Below are 18,670 nucleotides of genomic sequence, written 5' to 3'. Positions count from 1 at the left end.
ATAAATAGTGTTCATTACTTTTTTCTTTCTTTGCACAACAACAAATCCACAGGAATTTATTTTCAACCATTTCACAAGGAGGTCAAGTTGAATGGAACTTTTTAAAAAACAACAGCAATGAGACAGCATGGTGGGACCTGGAGAATATTATGCTAAGCAAAATAAGCCAGTCAGAGAAAGACAAGTATCACATGATCTTACTCATATGTGGGATCTAACGAACAAAATAAACCAATGAACAAAATAGATCCAGAAACATAGAAGCATGGAACAGATGGAATCTCAGAGGGAAGGTGAGGGTGTGTGGGTGGGTGGGGGGAGATTAACCTAAGAACTTATATGCATAAATGCATAACTCACGGACACAGACAATAGTGTGGTGAAGGCGGGGGGGGGGGGGTGTAGGGTGGAGGGGATCAATGAGGGGGAAAAGAGGGACATTGTAATGCTTCCAACAATAAAGATAAAAAAAAACAAAAAAAAACAAAAACGAAGGAAAACTAAGAAGGATCAGATCATCTTCCCCAAGGTATTTCTGACCTGGACTGTGATATTGGTTATTTATAATGCCTTTTCTTTAGTTAGAAGGTTTTCTTTATACTATATTATTCTCACCATGGGGAACAAAAACATTAAAATCACAAGGAATCGCCCAATTTAAGCAGACTTTGCCTTTTTTCAAAGGTGAAGCATGAATACCAGAAAGATCCAGTATTCAGTTACTTAAATGCAGGCTTTTGGTCAGAAATTACCTTTTTGATACTAGCCTACTCAATGCTGTGTGTGTGTATATATTATATATAATATGATATAATATATAATATAGTAATATAATATATAGAATGAAACCTTGTGTACTGTTTAATTAGAGTTTTCTTGTATAGTGGCAGAGATGTATATTTCTGCATACAAAGTGTAGTGATGTACTTATTCATGCTAAACTTTTCATAAAAGTTTATTTGTAAACTTAACCCTTTTAAACAAAATAAATCAAGTGTGTTTATTGAAAAAAATCTACCATGCCAAACATTTTTACTTACCCTTTACCCTTTCCTTGAGTAAGGGTTAGAGATGGCTGGGAGGACTAAGGCAATGCTAGCACTTCCCAGGCCCTTTTTGTGAAGGAATAATCTTTTTCAACTGCAATTTCTGGTGGCTTACTGCCAGACGAGTTTGCTTAGCCTGATTCGTGGAAAGGAGCAAACTATTGGATCTGAGTAGCTAATAGGTTTCAGAATTTTTTTTTTTAGAAGGAAACTTTTTTTTTTTTTAAATATATCTTCATTGATTTCAGAGAGAAGAAGGGAGAGAGAGAGAGAGAGAGAGAGAGAGAACCATCAATGATGAGTCATTGATCAGTTGCCTCCTGCACGCCTCCGACTGGGGATCGAGCCTGCAACCCGGGCATGTGCCCTGACCAGGAATCAAACCCCAATTGCCTGGATCCTAAGTCAACGCTCAACCACTGAGCCACGCCCGGCTAGGCAGGTTTCAGAATTTTTATGAAAATGAAAATGGTACTCCTTAAAAGTATAATAGGATCGTGTTGGAAGGATAGTGAGAAAAATGAAACACACTTAACTTTAAAAACATTTTTTATCTACAAAAGATCCAATGGATTAAAGAGAGACATGCATTTTATTTGTTTTCAAAAGCTATTAAAAATGTCTTTTCAATATTGATACTGTTAAGGCCTAAACACATTCTCCGTCACAACTGAGACTTTCAGCAGTGAGGATGTTGTCAATTAAATGAAAATGTCGACACAAGTACTATAAGTAAGAGCAGGATACATGCTAAGTTGAGGTTGGGGTGAGGGTTATAGCATGAAGCTGGGCAAGGTGAAATTAGACTAAATGAAATAATTTAATGAAAGACAAGAGCTTTCTATAAAACAGGCTTAACTATAATCTAAGCCAAGGGAAAATAAGCAAAAAAATTTCAAAAGAGAAATACATGTACTGGTTTCCTGGTGTACATCTGGTAGTTAAAAAGTATAATTTTAAGATATATGTATCATACATACATTTACATATAAAAAATTAACTAGATAACTATTTTGGTAATTAAAGAGAAAAAATACAAATCTAGCAATCACAGGAAGCTTGAGTTTGAACTTTATCCACTGGTTAAATTCGTCACTTACTTATTCATTTTTTAATATTATTTTGCTTGTATTATCTTGGGTTGTATTTTTTTATAAATATATCTTTATTGATTTCAGAGAGAGGAAGGGAGAGGGAGAGAGACATAGAAACATCAATGATGAGAGAGTCATTGATCGGCTGCCTCCTGCATGCCCCCAACGGGATCGGGCCCACAACCTGGGTATGTGCCCTGACCTGGAATTGAACCCCGATCACCTGGATCCTAGGTCGACATTCAACTGCTGAGCCACGCCTGGCTGGGCTTGGGTTGTATTTTGAAAAGCAAATCTAAACCAAAATTACATTTCACAGATCTGAAAATTAAAACTACAATACAATTTTCATAGATACATCTCCTAAGACAAGAGGAACAAAGAAAAAAATAGACAAAAGGGACTACATCAAACTAAAAAGCTTCTGCACAACAAAAGAAACCATCCTCAAAATGCAAAGGGAAGCCACTGTATGGGAAAACATATTTGCCAATGATACATCTGATAAGGGGTTAATTTCCAAAATACATAAAGAATTCATACAACTCAACAAAGGGAAGACAAACAGTCCAATTTAAAAATGGGCAAAGGACCTAAAATAGACACTTCTCCAAAGAGGACATACAGATGGCCAAAAGTCATATGAAAAAGTGCTCAGTCCTGGCCAGTGTTTCTCAGTGGTTAGAGCGTTGGCCTATGAACCAAAGGCTCTCAGGTTCAATTCCCAGTCAAGGGCATGTACCTGGGTTGCAGGTTAGACACCTGGCCTCGGTCATGGTGCATGTGGGAGGCAACCAACTGATGTGTCTCTCTCACATCAATGTTTCTCTCTCTCTCTTTCCCTCCTTTCCTCTCTTCCACTCTCTCCAAAAAATTAATGGAAAAAATATCCTCTGGTGATGATTAACAACAACAACAAAAAGTGCTCAAAGTCACTAATCATCAGGGAGATTCAAATTAAAATGACAATGATGTATCACCTCACACAAGCCAGACTGGCTACCATCAATAAGTCAACAAACAACAAGTGCTGGCAAGGGTGTGGAGAAAGGGGAATCCTAGTACACTGCTGGTGGGAATGCAGACTGGTGCACCCACTGTGGAAAACAGTACGGAGTTTCCTCAAAAAATTAAAAATCGAACTGCCATTTGACCCAGTGATCCCACTTCTGGGCATACATCCTAAGAATCCCAAAACACCAATCAGAAAGAATAGGTGCACCCCTATGTTCATAGCAGTGCTATTTATGAGAGCTAAGATCTGGAAACAGCTCAAGTGTGCATCAGTAGATGAGTGGAAAGCTGTGGTATATTTACATAATGAAATACTATGCAGCTGTGAAAAAGAAGGATCTCTTACCTTTTGAGACTGCACAGAGGGACCTGAAGTGTATTGTGCTAAGTGAAATAAGCCAGTCAGAGAAAGATGAGTATCACATGATCTCACTTATACGTAGAATCTACTGAACAAAATAAACCAATGAACAAAATAGGTCCAGAGGCATGGAAGCACGGCACAAATTGGCAAAGCTCAGAGGGAAGGGGGGAGGGAGGATGGGCAGAGATTCACTGAAGAACTTATACGCATATATGCATAATTTATGGACACAGACAATAGTGAAGTGAAGGCTTGGAGTGGGGTGGGAACCCAGTGGAGGGGAAAAATGGGGGACATTTGTAACACTCTCAATAATAAAGATAAAAAACCAACATATTATTCATTCTAATAAATGCATTAATAAATGGGAGATTTCCCATAATAAAGATATTTGACAGTTAAACAAAATAAAAATATTTTGGTATCATATTAATCTTTACAAGACATACAGTCATTCACTACAAAATACCACATTCAACAATGTAAAGAAACTGTGATAAGAATAAAAGTGTGTTCCTTGTTATGTGGAAAAAACAAAACAAAAAATCACAATACATCTATCTATTAACATCAAAGGTCACAAAATTGATACATGAAAAACTTGGAGGCTAAGTCATATTCATGAGACAATTACATGTTTAGGGCATGAAGGAGAGGAATAAATCCAGACTGTAGGTTTCTCGATCTGCATTTGAATCACAGCTCTGCAGTCCCTGTTTGGGACACTTAGTCTCTCTGATGTGATTCACCTTTGCTGGAGGAATAACTACTCAAAGTTGTTGTACAGATCCAGAGCTCTAAGTATTTGTAAAGCACTAAGCATAATGATAGACTTTTTAAGTGGCTACATTCCCTACTTTTTAGTACACACACTTCTTATGTTCTTATTTGTTTTACCACGGAATATAAGGCAGATGTTACTTCTAGGTATTTTTATATCTATGAAGTTCTGAAAATATTTTTCATTTTTGTATGGAACAAATGATTAATCTTCTTATGAAATACATATTAGTCTTTTTTCTTCTTGTTGCTTCATAAAATCAGGTATCTTGGGTAAATCTTCTGGTATTGCCATTCTAGCGGCAATGCCTATAGCAACTAGAAATTCTTGCAACTGAATCAGAAACCCAATGATCCCACAGATACATCTTTTGAAGGTCAATATCTTTACTTAACAATATATGAATAATACAAATAAATATTTGTTGTAAAAATTTAATGGTTCAACAAATGTTATGTTTTTCAACATGTCACCAATTTGAACAAGCTTTAGTTATGATAAAATATACTTTTTAATGATAATCAAATACAATTAAATATTTTTCAACTCATAAAACATAAAGAAAGGTCATTTATATTTTAACCTTTTGAGACTACAGTGCACAATTATCAACTATTTACCATTGTCCAAAATTATAATCTTTTCACTAAGTGAGTTTTTAAAAGTGGCTATACCAATATATATTGGTATATATCCTCACCTTAGGATATGTTTATTAATTTTAGAGCGAGGAAGGGAGAAAAAGAGAGAGAGAGAGAGAGAGAGAAACATTGATGTAAGACAAACATCAATTGGTTGCCTCCTGTACATGCCCTGACCAGGGATCAAACCTGTAACCTAGGTATGTGCCTTGACTGGGAATCAAATCTGCAACCTTTATGGTGTATAGGATGATGCACCAACCAACTGAGCCACCCATTCAGGGCCATTCCTATATATATATATTTATTTATTATTGATTTCAGAGAGAGGAAGAGAGAGGGAGAGATAGAAACATCAATGATGAGAGAGAGTCACTGATTGGCTGCTTCCTGCACGCCCCCTACTGAAGATTGAGTCCACAACTGGGGCATGTGCCCTGACCGGCAATCAAGCCGCAATCTCCTGGATCATAGATCAATGCTCAACCTCTGAGTCACGCCAGCTGGGCACCATTCCAATATTTTAATGCCAAATGGAAGCTTAGTAAAATGTTGTTTTTCTACTAAAAATTATTTTATTACCATGTTGAATTTTTTACTTGTATGAAAAACACCTTTTCATAATTACTATGGAAGAAATTTGGAGATCACCATTAGTTTCATTTTTTTTCTAACAAAATAAGAGCTACCAGTTTTTTAGCATCTATTAGATACCAAGCACATGCTGGGCATCGCATATACATTCTTCTTAATCTTGGGAACAGTCCTGCAATCGTGAGACTGCTGGTTGCCCTCCCAACACAAAGTGCAGCCACTACACAGATCAGAGTGGCCATATAATGTAGTTGGCCAATCAGATCTGGGAGGGAATTATTAGGAGTGGTTCCAGAGAATCTCTGTTCTAAGGAAGGTCAGCTCAGCTGACATGCTTTCTTTTCTCCTTCCCATTACTTCTACCAAAGCAAACCTATAATATTTGAGGTAAAATAACTAATTACCAGGGGACAAGCACACATTAAGATTGGCTGAACAAGAAAACTGAGAAAGTCTCATTTTTAATGACATTATAAAACTTATATAAGTTTTACCAGTGGACAAATAAGGCCTGCCTGGACTGCCTACCACTGACAGAAGTGATAAAAAAATTAGCTCTTGTTTTTCAGGTTTCTTACGCAGGATGAACACAACTCTCAAAGAAAATGCTGACCTTTTCAGTCAGTGTCTGAGAAGAGGCAACCTAGCTGGTAGAAAATAGAACAACAATTTCACATATAGGTATCAGAATCATTAATGATCTGATTTAAAAGTGCTTTCAGAATTTTGGATTAGAAGTGCTACAATGTTTGAGGCTATTTAAACATTTCCCTTAATTTAAAAAAAATGAAATTGCACCTTGGGCAAGTGTCCTTAACCCTAGTCCTCAGTTTACTTATTTTTAATACAAGAGAATTACACTAGATTATTTCTAAGATTCCTTACAGAGAAAACTATTAAAATGTACATATTGGCCTATACTGAAACAACAATCTGACCCCAAAATGCATTATTCCTGGAAATCTTATGAATACCAATGAGCTATAAATGTACACAATACAAAATTTAACACATAGGAGCCTATGATCCCTGAGACTTAGAAGAATAGTCTAAACAGACTCGGATTACATTCTGTATACAAGGAATGTGCTGAATGAAGTCACTAAAAGATCGTGAACTCTGGCCTTGAATTTTGCTTCTCTGGGCAGATTGTGCATTTTTGTAGAAAGAACAAACAAAAGTGCTATACATGTATTGTATAGAGTATAGTAAAAGCTCCCTTATCCAACACTCATAGGTGATTGGTGGACCAAAGAAGTAAATTAAAGCAAAGGTATTTTTAAATGATGCTACATTCCTTAAACTTCTTATTTTAACTTGAACTAGTTATATTTTGTCAATCTTTTGAAATGGAAAATACTTGTAGATTTTTACTTTTTCTAGGCTTTTGCAGTTTTCTTGCTTCACCCAATTTGACAGCAATTTCTTTAGTGACTTTTGTTTAACATTCCACTGTTTTACATAATATTTAATTAATTAAAAAATCGCAATAACAAGTTCAAGTGGCTTGGGGAAAAATGCAAGTGACTCTACAAGCATTGAACTTGTAGTGGGAGCAGAGTTCACAATTATATCAAAGAGATTTTTTTTTTAGTTTGGAGTATATACCATGCTGTGGGAATATTTTAAAGAGAGGATGAGAAACATCAATTAATCTGGCAAATTAAGTGTATGTCATGACAGCTTTGATGTGCTCATCATCAATGACAAATATTGCATAATCAGGTGTTAAGCTATTTTTCTTGTTGTTTTAGAACATGAATCTTTGGAGACTAGTAAATTGAATATTATTAAAATGATCTTCTCACTAACATCCTAGAAGCTCTCACCTCTTCATCCTTTTTATCTTGTTCTTATGAACAAATTCCTCCCTTATATTTTGTTGTTTCTTTGTAATTTTCTTCTGCGGCTGAATCTCTGCCTTGTTTTCATGCCAGGTATCCTTGTTTCTACAGTCTTCTCAGGGACTGGAGCCTTCAGCTTACAGGTTTGATAGAAAATTAAATGATCATGGGAAGCTCTAGCAGAGTGCCTGGTGAAAGTAGGCAATAAAATGTTTGTTTTCTTCCCATTTCTTGATGTTACTTGCTATCACATCCCTTAATCCCTTACTTATAGGAATGCTCGTTGAATCTCTTAGGGGTTGCCAGGATTTTCGCCCATAAGAGTCAGGATGATCTGCTTGCTTGTCCATACTATGCCCTATTAGCGGCTCAAGAATTTAGCTTAGCCCCTAGTCTCACAGGCCAGTTTGGGCAACCATCCATTTCCCATAGCTACCTCAGTACTAAGCATCCATCCTCTCCATCTCTAAATTTCTCTATAATTGATTCTGTCATTCAAAATATATTTAAGCATTTACTATATACTGGTGTATTAGTCAGGGTTCTCTAGAGAAAAGGAACCAATAGAACCTACACACACACACACACATAGAGAGAGAGAGAGCGAGAGAGGGAATAAACAGTTGGCTCATATGATTATGGAGGCTGAGAAGTTCCAAGATCTCTTTTATTAAAAAACATACACAGCCTGGCCGGCATGGCTCAGAGGTTGAGCATCGACCTATGATCCAGGAGATCGCGGTTTGATTCCCAGTCAGGGCAAGTGCACTGGTTGTGGGCTCAATCCCCAGTAGGGGGTGTGCAGGAGGCAGCTGATCAATAACTCTCTCATTGATGTTTCTATCTCCCTCTCCCTCTCCCTTCTTCTCTCTGAAATCAATGGACTTTTTTTTTTTAATTGCACAGAAAAAAAATATGTAATGTTAATATTATAACTCAATGAATTGAAATGAAGTGAGATACTACCTTTTTCTTTTCTTTTTTTGCTTCCTTTCATTTTTGTTTTTGAGAGGTAATACTTTTATTTTATTATTATTATTATTTTAATCCTCACCTGAGGGTATTTTTTTCCATTGACTTTTAGAGAGGGGAAAGGGAGAGGGCAAGAAAGAGAGGGAGGAGGAGGAGCAGGAGAGAGAGATATGAGAGAGACACATCGTTCAGCTCCCTCCTGCGTGCACCTCAGCTGGGGCTGGGGATCAAACCTGCAACCCAGGTACATGCCCTTGACCAGGAATCCAACCCACGGCCCTTCGGAACACGGGCCAATGCTCTAACCACTGAGACCACTGGCTAGGGCAAGAGACATACTACTTTTAGTTAACATTTTAGCAGTTACTTTAAAATTATTTACCTACTCATAGAAAATTGAAAAAATATTAGAAAATATAAAGAAGACAATAAAAATAGCCAACAATCTCATTAACATTTTCTTAAATGTCTTTCAGTCTTTTTAAAAAAAAAATTTATTAAATTTATTGGGATAACATTGGTTAATAAAATTATATAGGTTTCAAATGTACGAGTCTATAATACATCATCTGTATATTATGTTCACCACCCAAAGACAAGTCTCCTTCTGTCATCATTTATTCCCCCTTTAGCCTCTCCTATATCCCCCCTTTCACTCTGGTAATCACCATGTTATTGTCTGTGTCTATGAGTTGTTTTTTGGTTTTTCTAAATCCCTTCACCTTTTTCACCCTGCCCCCTCAACTCCCTTCCCTGTGACAGCTGTCTGTTCTCTGTATCTATGAGTCTATTTTGCTTATTTTGTCCACTAGATTCCACATATACATCACTTGTCTTTCTCTTACTGGCTTATTTCACTTAGCATAATATTTTCGAGGTCCATCCATGCTGTCACAAAAGGTAAGATTTACTACATTTTTAGTAAAGTAGTATTTCACTGTGTAAATGTAGCCCTGAGCGATGTGCTTAGTGGTTAGAGCACTGGACTGAAAACCAAAGGGTTACAGGTTGGATTCCTGGTCAAGGGCATGTACCTCAGTTGCACATTTAATCCCTGGCCCCTCAGGGCACATGAGAAAGGAGGCCACTTAATCTGTCTCTTTCACATCAATGTTTCTCTCTCTCTCCCTCCTCCCTCCTTTCCACTCTTTCCAAAATAATCAATGGAAAAATATATCCTCAGGTGAGGACTAAAAAAAAAGTCAATAAAAATCTTTAAAAAAAGATTTTTTATCCATTCATCTAATGATGGACACTTAGGTTGCTTCCAAATCTTGGCTTGGAAATAACGCTGCAATGAATAAAGGGATGCACATACTGTTTCAAATTAGTGGTTTTGGTTTTTGGGTTTTTTTTTTTTCAGATATATCCCCAGAAGTGGAATTGCTGGGTCATAAGGCAGTTCCATTTTTAATTTTTGAGGAACCTCCATACTGTTTTCTACAGTGGCTGCATCAATCTGCATTCTCACCAGCAGTGTACTAAGTACTGAGGTTCCCTTTTCTTGACATCCTTGTCAACACTTATTTGTTGATTTACTGATGACAGCAATTCTGACAGGTATGAGGAGATATCTCATTGTGGTTTTAATTTGCATTTCCCTAATGATTAGTGGTGTTGAGCATCTTTTTATATATCTAATGGCCATCTGTATGTCCTCTTTGGAGTAGTGTCTATTTAGGTCCTTTGTTTTTTAATTAGATTGTTTGGATATTTTTTGGTGTTGAGTTATATAAGTTCTTTATAAATTTTGAATATTAAACCCTTATCAGATGTATTGGCAAATATGTTCTCCCATTCAGTGGGTTGTCTTTTCACTTTGTTGATGATTTCCTTTGCTGTACAAAAACTTTTTAGCTTAATGTAGTACCATTTGTTTATATTTTCTTTTGTTTCCCTTGACCAAGGCAATAAAACAGAAATGCCACGAGATTTTACTGCCTATTTCTTCTAAGATTTTTATGGTTTTGAGTCTTACATTTAAGTCTTTAATCTATTTTTAGTTAATTCTGTTTAAGGTGTAAGAAGGTGGTCTAGTTTCTTTCTTTTTTTTTTTTTTTTTTGCACTTATCTGTCCAATTTTTCCAGTGCCATTTATTGAATAGACTGTGTTTACCCCATAGTATGTTCTTGCTTGCTTTGTCATGTATTAATTGACTATAAAGGTGTGGGTTTATTCTGGGCTCTCTATTCTGATCCATTGATCTATATGTCTGCTTTTATGCCAGTACTATGCTGTTTTGATCACTATGGCCTTGTAATATAGTTTGATATCAGGTAGCATGATTCCTCCAACTTTGTCCTTCTTTCTCAATATTGCTGTTGCTATTTTGGGGTATTTTGTGGTTCCATATAAATTTTCATAATATTTGTTCTAGTTCTGTGAAATACACCATTGGTACCTTGATAATATTTGCATTGAATCTATAGGTTCCTTTGGGTAGTGTGGACATGTTAATGATGTTAATTCTTCTCATCTATGAACATGGTATATGCTTCCACTTATTTGTATCTTCAATTTCTTCAGTGTCTTATAATTTTCTGAGTACAGGTCTTTTACCTCCTTGGTTAAATTTATTCCTAGGGGAAATGCCTTAATTTCACCCTCCTCCCCTCTCTAGCCTTTGGAGGCTCTGGAGGGTCTCTCTGTAGTCTAGGATGTTGAGTGGAGGGGAGGTGGGCTCCAGCTTGATGATTCCCTGTCCTTTTCCCCCAGTTGTCCTCACCATCTCTACACAGATTTCTTTCTCTTGGCCTCAGCACCAGAGGGAAGGCTTATGCCCTAGGATGTGGGCCTGAGGTCTGTGGGCAGGGCTATCTTGCTTTACATTCCTCAGGGCCTGTTTCCCCTTCCAGGGGCTGGAGTGGGTGGGGAGGGATGGGGCTGGACTCCTGGGTTCTGAGGGGCCTGGAGGAGCCACAGATCCACGCCTGCTTTCTACCTTACTCTGTTGGCCTTCCTGCCTCTCTGCTGGCACAGGCTGGGGAGGAGGAGGAGGTGGTCCCTGCAGGGGGCGCTGTAAGCTAGTGAGAGCGCCCCTGCTGGTCAGGACCAGATTTCCCCCATCCAGCATGCTGCAAGTAGAGGGTCAGTGGCCCACCTTTTCCCTGGGACTTTTTGTTTTGAAGCCTGGGGATGGTGAGAATGGGGGCTCTAGAAGGGGCAGGGCCAGAACCCAGGAACCCAGGAGTCTGCCCTCAGCTGGAGCTTCCCGTCTCCTGGGCTTCCTTTGCTGGCCTCCAGCCCAAGGAGGCCAAGATCAGGAGGGGCTGCTGCCCTTTCTCTTTCCCAGCCACCCAGCCTAGCCATTTCTGGGGCTGGTGGCCCACAAGGTTTCTAGGAAATGCTGTCCAGCCTGTAGGAAACCAAAGATGGGAAGTGGCTCCTAGGGGGCTAAGTCTTCCTCCCTCCTTCCCAACACTACATATACTTTTGTCCCATCCCTAGGGCTCCACCAATCTGTTTTACATATTTATTACCCTGATGGGGGCCTGAGGAAGGTTGAGGGAGTCAGGGGAGGGGCAGGAGTCCCACCACCATCAGTTCACTGTGCACTTGTGTCTTGTGTGTTCTAGATCCTCCTAGGGGATGGGGATAGGGCTGGGCTCAGTGTGTTAGGCCTCCCCATTCTGAGTCCCAGCTCTGGAACCCTTACCCGCCCCCATCTTCCCGTGGCTGGTCTGGTTCTCATGTAAATCCATTCCTTGCTTTGTCTCCCTGGATATAGTTTTCAGTTAAGTATTTTGTAACCCATTACATTGTGTGTCCTTGTATAAGTAAATTTGTTTCTGGCAGTGCCTTCTGGAAAAAAAAAAATTATTCCTAGGGATTCTTTTTTATGCAATTGTAAGTGGGATTGTTTTCTTAGTTTCCTTTTCTGATATTTCTTTATTGATATATAAATATTCAGCTGATTTCTGGATATTTATTTATCCTGCTTTTTTACTGAATTTATTTATCAGTCCTAGTAGTTTTTTGATGGAATCTTTAGGGTCTTTTATATACAGTATCATGTCATCTGCAAATTAGTTTTACTTCTTCCTTTCCAACTTGGATGCCTTTGGTTTGTTGGTAGTTTTATTTTTTATTGCTGCTTCAATTTCATTAGTTGTAACCAGTATATTCAGATTTTGATTAACTTTTTTTTTTTTTTTTTTTTTTTGCTTTTTAGCATGCCTTGTAATTTTTTTTGTTGTTGAAAGACAAACATTGTATCACATAAAAGGAACTTAGGTAGATAGGCCTTTACTATAAAGTTTTATGCATATTTGGCTAGGAGTTAGGCTGTGTTATTATTTGCTGTAGCCTTGATGTCTGAGGCTAATGTCTACTCCAGTGTTCTTGTTTTTGTTTCTCTTGTTGTCTTCGGGTGTCCCTAGTGACTCTTTTCAGATTTTGATTATTCTTGATTCAGTTTTGGAAGATTGTTAAGTTTCTGGGAATTGATCCATTTCCTCAAGATTGTCCAATTAGTTAGTATATAGTTGTTCATGTTTTCTTACAGTTCTTTGTATTTCTGTGGGTTCAGCTGTTATTTCTCTTTCATTTCTGATTTTATTGGGTCTTCTTTTTTTTCTTGATTAGTCTGGTGAAAGGTTTTCCAATCTTGTTTACCTCTTAAGAACAAGCTCTTGGGTTCATTTCTTGTGTATTGTTTTTTAGACTATTTTGGTTTCTTTCTGCTCTGATCTCTATTATTTCTTGTCTTCTACTCATTTTGGACTTTGTTTTTTATTCTTTTTCAAACACCTTTAAGTGTAAAATTAGATTGAGATTTTTCTTGTTTCTTGAAGTAGGCCTGCAATGATATGAATTTCCCTCTTATGAGTGCTTTCACTGCACCCGCAGATTTTAGGTTGTTGTGTTCTCATTTTCATTTATTTCAAGGCATCTTTTTATTTTTTCCTTTATTTCATTGTTAGCCCATTCATTGTTTAGTAACATATCACTTGACTTCCATGTCTTTGCATGTTTTTCAGTTTTTGTCTTGTAATTGATTTCTAGTTTCATAACGTTATGGTCAGAGAAGATGTTTGATATGATTTTAATCTTCTTAAATGTATTGAGATTTGTTTTGTGTCCTAACATGTGGTCTATCCCAGAAAGTGTTTCATGTGCACTTGAAAAGAATGTATATTCTGCTGCTTTGGAGTAAAATTTCCTGAAGATATCAAATCAATCTGACCTAGTGTGTCATTTAAGGCTGCTGTTTCCTTGTTGATTTTCTGTTTGGAAGATCTATACATTGATGTCAATAGGGTGTTAAAATCCCTTACTATGACTGTATTACTGTCAATCTCTCCTTTATGCCCCTCAAGATTTACTTTATGTATTTAGGTGCTTCTATATGGGTGCATAAATGTTTACAAGGTTTATATCATATTCTTTATGGATTGATCCCTTATCATTATATAAAGTCCTTATTTATCTCTTATTATAGCTTTTGTTTTAAAGTCTATTTTTTCTGCCTTAGCCAGTTATGCTCAGTGGTTAGAGCATCGGCCCATGGACTGAAATGTCCTGGGTTCAATTCCAGCCAAGGGCACGTACCTTGGTTGCTGGCTCAATCCTGGCCCCAGCAGGGGCACCTGCAGGAGGTAACCAATTGATGTGTCTCTCTCACATCGATGTTTGTCTCTCTCTCTCTTGTTTCCACTCTCTCTACAAAGCAATGAAAAAACTATCCTCAGGCGAGGATTAAAAAATAATAATAAATAAATAAAGTCTATTTTATCTGATATATCTAAGTATTGCTACTGCAGCTTTTTTTTCATTTCTATTTGCATGAAATATCTTTTTCCATCCCTTTACTTTTTGTCTGTGTGTATCTTTCATTCTGAGGTGAGTCTTTTGGAGACAAGCATATATATGAGTGTTGTTCCCTTATCTATTCAGCTACCCTATGTCTTTTGATTGGAGCATTTAAGCCATTTACATTTCAAGTGATTAGTGATAGGTATATATTTATTGCCATTTTATTCTTTATAACTATGTTCCTGTGTTTTTTTTAAATTTTCTCTTTTTTTTTTAAGTTTTAAAAATTATTATTATTTCTTTTTTGCTCTTGTTTTGTTTCTCTTCCTTGAGCTTCTTTTTGGCCTTTTTGTATAGGTGATACCCAATGAGAAACAGAAGGGCTGGCACCACGGCCATGACTACCAGAGGCAAAATGCCCTTCATCCACTTTTGCCAGTAGTTGGCATGGATCAGTGCAACCAGCTCCATGTCAAAATGCAGCACTGCATCCACTGGGATAGATGGTGGAAATCTCTGTTTTCCAGAGGCCAGGTGAGAAGGAATGATTGCCCTTTGCTTCTCTCTGGGATCACCTGCTTTTGGCCAAATTTTATAACCTGAGGGTCTCTGGTAAGAGAAGTGTCAATAATGCATCCATCTACCAAGCTGTCTGTGTAGTGTATGTAAAGTGTGTCTCCAAAGGCAGTGGACTCTCACACGGTTTGGGGGCTCCACCAGGGTCTCCACTTGGAGGGTTTGGATAGGACTTTTGGTTTTGAACCCAGTCAGCCTGGCACACCTTCCCACTGAGTAGCAGCAGACAGAGTGGGAGTAGTGACGGGTGCAGGGTCATGACTGAAAATGGAGCAGAGCACGGGACACCAGGACAGGCTGCTAGGGTGGTGGTCTCTCTTCTTAAAGCAAGCCATTTAACATTTCTTGTAATACTGGTTTGGTGGTAATGAACTCCTTTAGATTTTTCTTGTCTGGGAAGTTCTTTTTTTTCCCCTTCAATTTTAAATGATAGCCATGCTGGATAAAGTAATCTTGGTTGTAAGTCCTTGCTTTTCATCACTTTGAATATTTCATGCCAGTCACTTCTTTTTTTAAAAAAAATATCTTTATTGATTTCAGAGAGGAAGGAAGAGGGAGAGAGAGAGATAGAAACATCAGTGATGAGAGAGTTGTCATTGATTAGCTGCCTCCTGCATGTGCCTGACGGGGGATCGAGCCCACAACCCAGGCATGTGCTCTGACCAGGAATCAAACCACAATATCCTGCATCCTAGGTTGATGTTCAACTGCTGAGCCATACCAGCCAGGCCTTCAGAAACATTTTAATGTTTCTGTTGAGAAATCAAGTGAAGTCTTATGGGAGCTCCCTTGTAGGTAAACTATCTTTCTCTTTCTGTTTTTAAGATTCTCTGTCTTTAACTTTTGCCATTTCAATCATAATGTGTCTTGCTGTGGGCCTCTTTGGGTTACTCTTGTTTGGGACCCTTTGTCTGTGCTTCCTGGACTTTGTGTCTTTTTCCTTCACCAGGTTAAGGAAGGTTTTAGTCATTATTTCTTCAAATAGGTTCTTGATCCCTTTCTCTCTCTTCTCCTTCTGGTACCTATATGATGCCGATGCTGTTATGCTTCATGTTGCCCCAAAGGTCCCTTACCATACTCATTTTTAAAAATGATTTTTTTCTTTTTGCTGCTCTGACTGGGTTTTTACTGCTACCTTGTCTTCCAAATTGCTGATTTGATAATATGCTTCATTCAACCTACTGTTTACTCCTTCTAGTGTGTTCTTCACTTCAGATATTGTATTCTTCATTTCTGACGGGTTCTTTTTCATGGTTTCTATATTCTTTTTCATGCTGTTGAAGTTCTAAGTTCTTTGAAGTTCTGAGTTACTTGAGAATTCTTATAAACCATTTTTTTAAACTCCATTTCCAGTAAATTGCTTACCTCCATTTCATTTATTTCTTTTTCTAGAGATTTCTCTTGTTCTTTCATATGGGGCATGTTTCTTTGTCTCCCCATTTTGGCTGCCCTCCTTGTGTTTTTTTTGTATGTATTAGGTAGATCTGCTATGTCTACCAGTTTTGTAGGGTAGCCTTATGTATGTGTTCTGTGGGCCCCAGTGGCGCAGTATCCTTGATCACTTGAACTGTGTGCTCCAGGAATGTCCACTGTGTGGGTTATAGAAGTCCACCTGTTATAATTGAGTCTTGATTGCCATTGGTCTGTTTGTGTGTGGCATTGACCCTCAGTCTGGCTGGCTGTGAGGATTGATCTTGACTAAAGTGTGAGCTGCTGTGCAGGTGCTGACCACATGAAGCAGAATTTGCCTTAGCAGGGTCTGGTGTCTGTTGAGATCTCCCTTTGGCCATGCTGCTTGTGAAGCTAATTGGATCCTGCTCTGATGCTGTCTGAATCTGGCCACTGGATGTGTTGGTTCTGGAGCCTTTTGGAAGGGACTCTGGTGCAGGTAAATGTCAGTCATTGTGACTGGTCCTGAGTAATCTGTTTGGAGCTACAAAGTGATCTTCAGTTTGTGGCTGCCTCTGCTGGGCCTGGGTATGCATGGGAAGAACCAAGCTGTGCACCAACCCTGGCTTCCACCTGCAGTGAGCTCAGTGGCAGGTCAGCAAAAGGCCCAAGTGCTCCCGAGATTTGCCTCTGCCTGCCTCCATCTCTTGGCTGCCAATTAAGCTTAGCCGCTGAAAGAGCCTCTGGTGGTACTCAAGTTGTATGAGGTAGGTTCTCAGTGAGTCATCGGGTAGGGGCTAGGGGTATTCACCAGATTGACATAGGTTAAAACTCAGTGCCAGTGCTGAGTCTGAGGCCACTCAGCAGAAGTCCCAGAGTATACCAAGTTTATCTGCCACCTACTGGGTGCCTGCAGACCTTTGTGGTGGGACTGGGTATCAGGGAGTTGTTCAACTGAGGCCAGCAGAGTTTATCAGGACCAAACAGACCTGATAAATGTGAAGGTAGGGCTCTGTGCAAGGAAAAAATTGCCCCTGTCCTAGAGCCATACAACTCTGTCTGTCCCAGATTCTGCCAGGAGCCCCAGCTCTATAGGGCAGGGCTGCTGGGAGTTGGTAGTGGTTGTGGGGCTAGTGGATCTCCTGTGAGTGGGAGGCACCAGTCAGGCTTTGGAGAAAGTGAGGGGAGTGATTCCCCACCCCAGGGCCACACAACTCAGTATTTTCTGGATTCTGCCCAGAACTCCTGGGAAGCCCACTGGGCAGTACAGAGCTGGACTACCAGGAGTTGGGAAGGTAGGGCCCCCGGGAGCCCAGAAAGTGGGGCTAGCAGATCTCCTGTGAGGAGGAGGTGCCAGTCAGGTTCATGGGAAAGTGGGGAGAATGGCTCCCAACCCCCAAAATCACAACTCAGTCCCTCACACCCTCTGAGTGGCTGTAGGGAAAGTGAGAACACTTAGGCTTTCTCACCACCTTCTCACGGAAGAAGGTCTCAATTATATAAACATGATATAGCATAGTCATAACAGATGCCCTGTTGGCAGACTGTTTGACCCATGTTGGCTAAGAGCCACTATTGTCCTGGTTCCTATAAGGCTGGTCCAGGACTTTTAGAGGTGTCTTGTGGATTGTTCCTCCAGGTTGGGGTTTGTTCCCCCTGGGTGGGTTTGTCCCCCGGGGTGTAGTGTGCTCCCCATGTGTGTATGCCTGGCTGGCCGGCACCGGGAAGACTGTTTGTTTCTCTGTATGTCAGCCTGGCTGTCAGCTGAATAAAGTAAATGTCTCATCATCCTTTGGCTCCACGGTCTTCTGTGGACTGTCCCTGGATCTAGAGTGAACCTCCTGGCTCAGAGTGGCCACTACAGTTGGCGTAGTCCTGGCTGTAGCCTCTGGCATTACAGTGGCCCATACCTCTACACCCTGGCCAAGGCACCTTACTCCTCAGCAGGGCATGAGCTCCAGAGGTTGGGGTACCAGGCAGTTCAGAGGGTGGGGCTACTGCATTCCCCCAGGCTGATGCCATAAAGAGGGGAGTGCTCCACCCAAGGAAGATGGGGTCTGCAGTATGGGAGAGAATCAGCACAGGGATCCTGGTGGCTTTCCCTTCAGCTCTCTCTCCAGAGCCACAAACCCCAGTCTCTCCTCACAGGACTTTAGTCGGATCTGCCCTCCCTGTGCCAGAGCTCAGGGTGAATGGCTGCATACGGGATTGTGTGTGCTGACCCTTTAAGAGGGCATCTGTGTATCTAGTAGACTCTTAACTCTCCCTAGCAGACAAAATGCCTGCAGTTTTCACACCCCTATGTTATATGGGTGCCTCTTCCCAGCTCTGGTGCTCTAGGCTGGGGAGCCTGGTGTGGGATTGAAAATCTCACACTCCTCAGGGGGAGCCTATGCTGCTGGGATATCCCTCTGAAATTTCAGCCCCTGCCTATGGGGGGGGGGGCAGCCCTTTTCTCATCTCTGCCCTTTGTACCAGTCTCGATGTGGCTTCTTCTGTAAATCCTTGGTTATAACTTTTCTGTTGAGCTAGTCTTCAGTTGGTTATTCAGGTCAATTCTATATTTTAGCTGCAATTCCAGTTTGTTCCTAGGAGGAGGT

General features: G+C 39.7%; 1 pseudogene; it reads right to left on the bottom strand.

Annotated features, from left to right (window-relative positions):
- Window positions 1–14,378: 14,378 nt before the first annotated feature.
- Window positions 14,379–14,940, bottom strand: LOC107537738 (peptidyl-prolyl cis-trans isomerase FKBP11 pseudogene; annotated as a pseudogene).
- Window positions 14,941–18,670: the final 3,730 nt, after the last annotated feature.

The sequence above is a fragment of the Miniopterus natalensis genome, chromosome 2 (genome assembly GCF_054644295.1).
Source record: "Miniopterus natalensis isolate mMinNat1 chromosome 2, mMinNat1.hap1, whole genome shotgun sequence".
NCBI classification, from domain to species: Eukaryota; Metazoa; Chordata; class Mammalia; order Chiroptera; family Miniopteridae; genus Miniopterus; species Miniopterus natalensis.
This window is presented reverse-complemented; position numbering and strand designations above follow the sequence as displayed.